At 36.6% G+C, this 5,558-nt stretch overlaps 1 pseudogene across 1 annotated transcript; it reads left to right on the forward strand.

Annotated features, from left to right (window-relative positions):
• Positions 1-2,093: 2,093 nt before the first annotated feature.
• LOC143593226 (glutamate receptor 1.2-like) lies at positions 2,094-5,183 on the forward strand (annotated as a pseudogene). Its single transcript, XR_013146064.1, has 5 exons — positions 2,094-2,394; positions 2,477-3,718; positions 3,808-4,108; positions 4,193-4,581; positions 4,824-5,183. The product of XR_013146064.1 is annotated as a glutamate receptor 1.2-like (transcript).
• Positions 5,184-5,558: the final 375 nt, after the last annotated feature.

The raw sequence follows: 5,558 nt of genomic DNA on the forward strand, positions 1-5,558 counted from the left end.
TGTGGTTGAAAAGGTTGTTGTTGGAATGGTTGGGTTGTGTCGGGTTCATCTTGTAATCGGAATCTCGCCGGCTCGCCAAGATTTTGTCGAACCTTTGGTCGTGATTGGGTTTTCTTTGAACCCGAGCCACGTTTCTTTGAACCCTCCATTTGTGTGATGTTAGAATGTTGTTTGTAGTAGAGGATTTGAGTTAGATTTGAGTTGGATTTGGAGATGGATTTGATTATATTTATATTGGTTAAATAAGTTTTGTTTTTTTTGTTTTTTTTTATCTTCTCTCAACGGTCACATTAACGGTCGAATTGAGTGCGTGATGGCCATCACGGCCGGCCCCCCATCACGCGTGATGGGAGGACCGGCGGCGGTGTTCCCGTGACCATCACGCGTGATGGCCACGCTATAACGGACCACCCCCACTTCCCTTAGGTTAAGGTTAAAAATTGTATAATAATATATTTTTATTGCTTAGGTAGTCTTAGTATGATCAAATTAAACTACTGTATATTATATTTATTTTATTTGTTACCTAAGTTTTTTTAACTATTTTAAAATAATGTATTACTAAAAAAACATGTTATTTTATGCTCACCTAAAAATGTTTTCTTAAAAATATATATTATAATGATTTTAAGATACGAAGATCCAAAAAATTACAATTAGAAGTTGTACATTGATTGCTAAAGAAGGTAATTGATGTATACAAACAAATGTAAAAAAGTTCTCGGTTGACCCTCTTATTCTAATATTCTAGTTCAGCTAGCAACCGCCTTTGATTACCATTAGTTATGGAACAAATCAGAGAGCAAGCATAAATAGTAGTTAAATATATATTTGTTTTTGCCGGTGAGGTGCTTCTGAACTTGGAAGAGAAGATGGAGGAAGAAGATGATGAATATGATTGCGTAAAAAGGTTGATTTACCCTCTCATGTTCCCAAAAGTTCATCTCCCTCATGGCCTTTAGCACGGTTGGTTGACCATGTTCATTTTTATCCTACCTATTTTTGATCCAATCAATTTTGTGTCCACCATAACAAAAATTTCTGGATCCGTCTCTGACCGTGTGAAGTACTATTTCTCTGATAATTATATCCGTCATTAGGGAAGCTTCCTCCTAGTATCCTTGGTACCCATGCATCTAGCTTATTAGCTTAATAATTAACAACAGATTAATTAACTTTCTGTATAGTCTATACCAGCTTTTTCCTAGCAACCCTTGATAACCTTATGGGATTCGTATCGTCATCCTAATTACATTATCAAGTGCCTGAGGCATATTTTTATATTCTCTATCCAAATTTGACTTTTGACAGTGTAGTTTAATTACTTGAACAATAGCGTAATTATTTAACAAAATCAAGTTTTACACTATAAACAATAATTACTCTAGTTATACTTTGCATTACTCTAATGATTAATATTACAATTGTTTTGTTAGTTCACTCGCTTCGTACATCAAGTATGTTAGTTCTACTAGTATGTTAACCCACGCATATATATATTTATATGTGTTTGTGTATTTTTTTTTCTTCTGTAGGACTTTTTCAACACATGATGACCGAAGGCTGGACTTGTTCAAAGAAGAGTAGGAAGCTTCCTCAATGACTGATGCTAACTAATAATTTGATAGAGGGTGGCTATTAGTCCTATTGTTTACTCTCTAATAATTCTTGAGAAATAACTCTCGCACAAAACCTTACACAAATCTCAGTTGGCCATTCAAGTCACAAGAGGCCAAATCCAGAACCGTGATTTCTTGTAAATTGTCGAAGCTGGCATCACAATCATGCGGCTTTGGCCTTATCGTCAACCAAAACTAAGTCCACCCTAACAAAAAATTGAGGCTTAATTTGGTGGTAGATTTCTTGCCTTTTGGTCCAATCTTTGTGGGTCCAAACAAAGTAAAGAAAAGTCAAAACTCTTCAAGTTAATTTTGGTACTTTCTTGGCCCTCTATTACTTTTCTTTACCCGGTAAACGTTTCTCTATGGTGGCTTTAAATGCCTGCTCTACTTATACATTTTGTTACATGCAGTTTTCCTTTCCAGCTCTACTTGCACAATTTGTTCTTACCAAGCATCGATATGCAAATTAAGATGTTTCCAAAAGATCATAGCAATAGAAGCCTTTCCCTTCTGATAATATTCTGCATTTTAAACTGTGAACTATGTCAATCCCAATCCATTTCATCAGACAACATAAACATTAACATCAATGAGGAAGTGATAGTAGATGTGGGGCTCATTCTTGATATGGAGACATGGATAGGTAACTCCATCCACATCTGTATTAACATCGCGATTTCTGATTTTTACGCCATTAATCACAATTATAAAACAAGGATAGTTCTTCACACAAGGGACTCCAAGGGAGATCCATTAAAAGCTCTATCAGGTGGTACGTTTCTCATTTTGATATAGTTTAAGTTTATTGATGTTGTATCTTTCTTAAAACTGATTCTTTTTTATTTGCCGGATAGTACAACATCTTTTAAAACACAAGAATGTGCAAGCCATCATAGGTCCAGAAGCATATCTTCAATCAAAGTTATTTGCTTTGTATGCCAATAAAGCAAAAGTTCCAATTTTTTCTTTTGCTTCTCCATCTTTAATAGAATACCCTTTCGTGTTCCAAATCAAAGAAGACGAATCCACTATGGCAAAAAGCATTGCTGATCTTGTGGAATCGTATAAATGGGGGAATGCTATCTTCATTTATGAGGACACTGAAGATGGGAGAAAGATCTTACCAAAATTTCTTGAGTCATTTCAAGATAAAAGTATTGGTATCCGTTATACATGTGCCATTTCTACCTCAGCGACTCATAATCAAATAAATGAAGAATTGCGTAAGCTGATGCCTTTTAGAACATCTATTATTATTGTACATATGTCACCTTCACAGGCATCTAGCTTGTTTTTATGTGCAAAAAGGTTAGGAATGGTAAGGGAAGGATATGTGTGGATTTTAACCGAAAACACCATTGACGTCTTGAGATCAACAGAATTTAAAGTTATTGAGTCATTACAAGGGGCACTAGGTTTTAGGCCCTATGTTCCAGCATCAAGCAGATTATATAGCTTAACAGCAAGATGGCACACTTCCTTTTACAAATTGTACCCTAGTTCTGTAAGGAAAGAGCTGCCTGTGCTTGCCATATGGGCTTATGACACAGTTTGGGCACTTGCGGAGTCTGTCGAGAAGGTTGGAGCTCCACACAAAGGTTCCATGCTCATGAACAAGATTTTGGAAATCCGAATTAAGGGCATAAGTGGTGATCACTTTCAATTCAAGGACAGAAAAGTGGTCTCCAATGGATACGAGATTGTGAATGCTATTGACTATGGTGAAAAGAGAGTAGGATACTGGACATCATTAGAGGGTATCAAGAAAGCACACCCCCTAATTACCAGTGGCAAAAGATATTCTAGTATGGGGGTCTTGACTCTGTTATATGGCCGGGAGGTTCTGCAACGGCTCCAAAAGGTGATGTGTTAGCAACAATTCCTGGGAAAAAGTTGAAAATTGGTGTTTTAAAGATAAAAAACTTTACTTCATGGATTTAAAGCATGATGTTGAGAAAAATGTTACATCTGCTGACGGGTTTTCTATAGATGTTTTCAATACATGCATTCAAGCATTACCGTATGAAGTCCTTTACGAACTCATTCCATTTGAGGATGCGACTTACGATGATCTTGTACAGAAGGTCTATAATATGGTGCGTGTGCATATATGTAAATTTAGCGCGAATCGAATGCTATAATTATAAGCCATCTCATTTTGAAGTTGTGGTTTATTTTTTGACAGGAAATTGATGCGGTAGTTGGCGATTCAACAATTCTTGCGAACAGATCTGAATATGTTGATTTCACGGCAACATACTCTGACTTAGGTGTTGGAACACTGGTTAGAATGAAGAAAAAAGACATGTGGATCTTCTTGAAGCCGCTGGGCATTGATCTATGGCTGGCTGCAATTGCGTTTGTCATCTTAACCGGCTCTGTTGTTTGGGCTATTGAATATATGAACCAAGAATCTGAAAGTTCATCACCTCTACGACTGGGAACAATCTTCTGGCTCATCCTGCTGACAATATTTTCGGCTCAAAGTTCTCTCTCTCTCTCTCTCTCTCTCTCTCTCCTAGGATAGAGTTATACCAAGATCTTATGATTTGTTTTACTTTATTTTGTAGGAGACAAGAAGCTGTCAAGCAATTTGTCAAGTTTGGTCATGTTTACTTGGCTGATTGTGGTTCTTATCTTGATCACGAGCTACACAGCAACATTAGCTTCAATGTTGACGGTTGAGCAGTTTGAATTGGCATCAAACAAGGGAATTTTCGGATTCCATGGGAATTCGTTTATGAGAGGAGTTACAGTGAGCAACCTGGACTTCGAAGATCATAAACTAAGGTCATATTTTTCATATCAAGATTATGCTCATGCTTTATCGATAGGTGGGAAGAATGGAGGTGCTGATGCCATTGTTGATGAAGTTCCATACATCAAGATGTTTCTGAAAAAGTACCCACATGGCTATGCCATGGTCTCATCTCAACCTATTACTTCTGGTTTTGGCTTTGTAAGTACACTTTCACTTGATCAGTTTCACTGCAGTATACATATCTGTCCATCTTTGCTTGGCGGAAAGCTCACACATTTGCATCAACCAATATGACCACTCCTTTAGTCCTGTATGACCCAAAAGTCACAAACTAATTGACATATTGATTAACTAGATAGTCTGGTCTTGTAAAAGTTACAACCACTCTTTTAAAATGCCTGGATAGATCTTCTATAACCTCTTTTGTTAATCTCGTGCAGATCTTCCCAAAAGGTTCAGTATTGGGAGCCGAGGTATCAAGGGAAATTGTGAAAATGAGATTAGATGGAACTCTTGGGAATGTGGAGAAAAAGTGGTTAGAAAACCGGATTCCTTTTGCATCCCAAGACTCTTCGGGTATAGCCAAAAGCCTAAAGTTTGATCGGTTAGGGGTTCTGTTTATTGTTAGTGGGATCACTTTGGTTGCGGCTCTCGTGATTTCTGTTGTTTACGTACTTCGTGCAAAGCTGGAGGTTCACAATATCATATCACTAATAGATGGACATAATTTGATGGCTACTATAAGATATTTATTCTGTAGAAATGCAATTCAGACATAACTAACATTTATTTTCTTTAAAGTAATAGAAGTTTGACTATGCATCGTTTGATGTTTATGTTTAATAGTAATCTAGATACCTTAAGGTCGTTCGAACAGTAGTTACAGGTATCCGTTTAATATCTATGTAAATTATTGTAGGATGCTTTCTATGAAACATAACAAGAATTGTTTTGTCTACTATCAATTATCTCCGGAAAACAGGCATCAAAGTCAACTCAATATGATATCAAACACGGGAAATGGTTTGCAGCCTTAAAACAATGAAATTTTCCTATTACATGTTTATGAATTACAAGTTTGTTGGGAATTTCGGTCCATGAGCGTTACTTGACGTGCAAGGTTAAGTAACATGATTTAAGGTGTGGATAATTAATTATAAATAATTAAATGTGCT

This window comes from Bidens hawaiensis, unplaced genomic scaffold, assembly GCF_021521415.1.
Source record: "Bidens hawaiensis isolate Kalapana, Puna unplaced genomic scaffold, B.hawaiensis_p1.1 tig00041853_1, whole genome shotgun sequence".
NCBI classification, from domain to species: Eukaryota; Viridiplantae; Streptophyta; class Magnoliopsida; order Asterales; family Asteraceae; genus Bidens; species Bidens hawaiensis.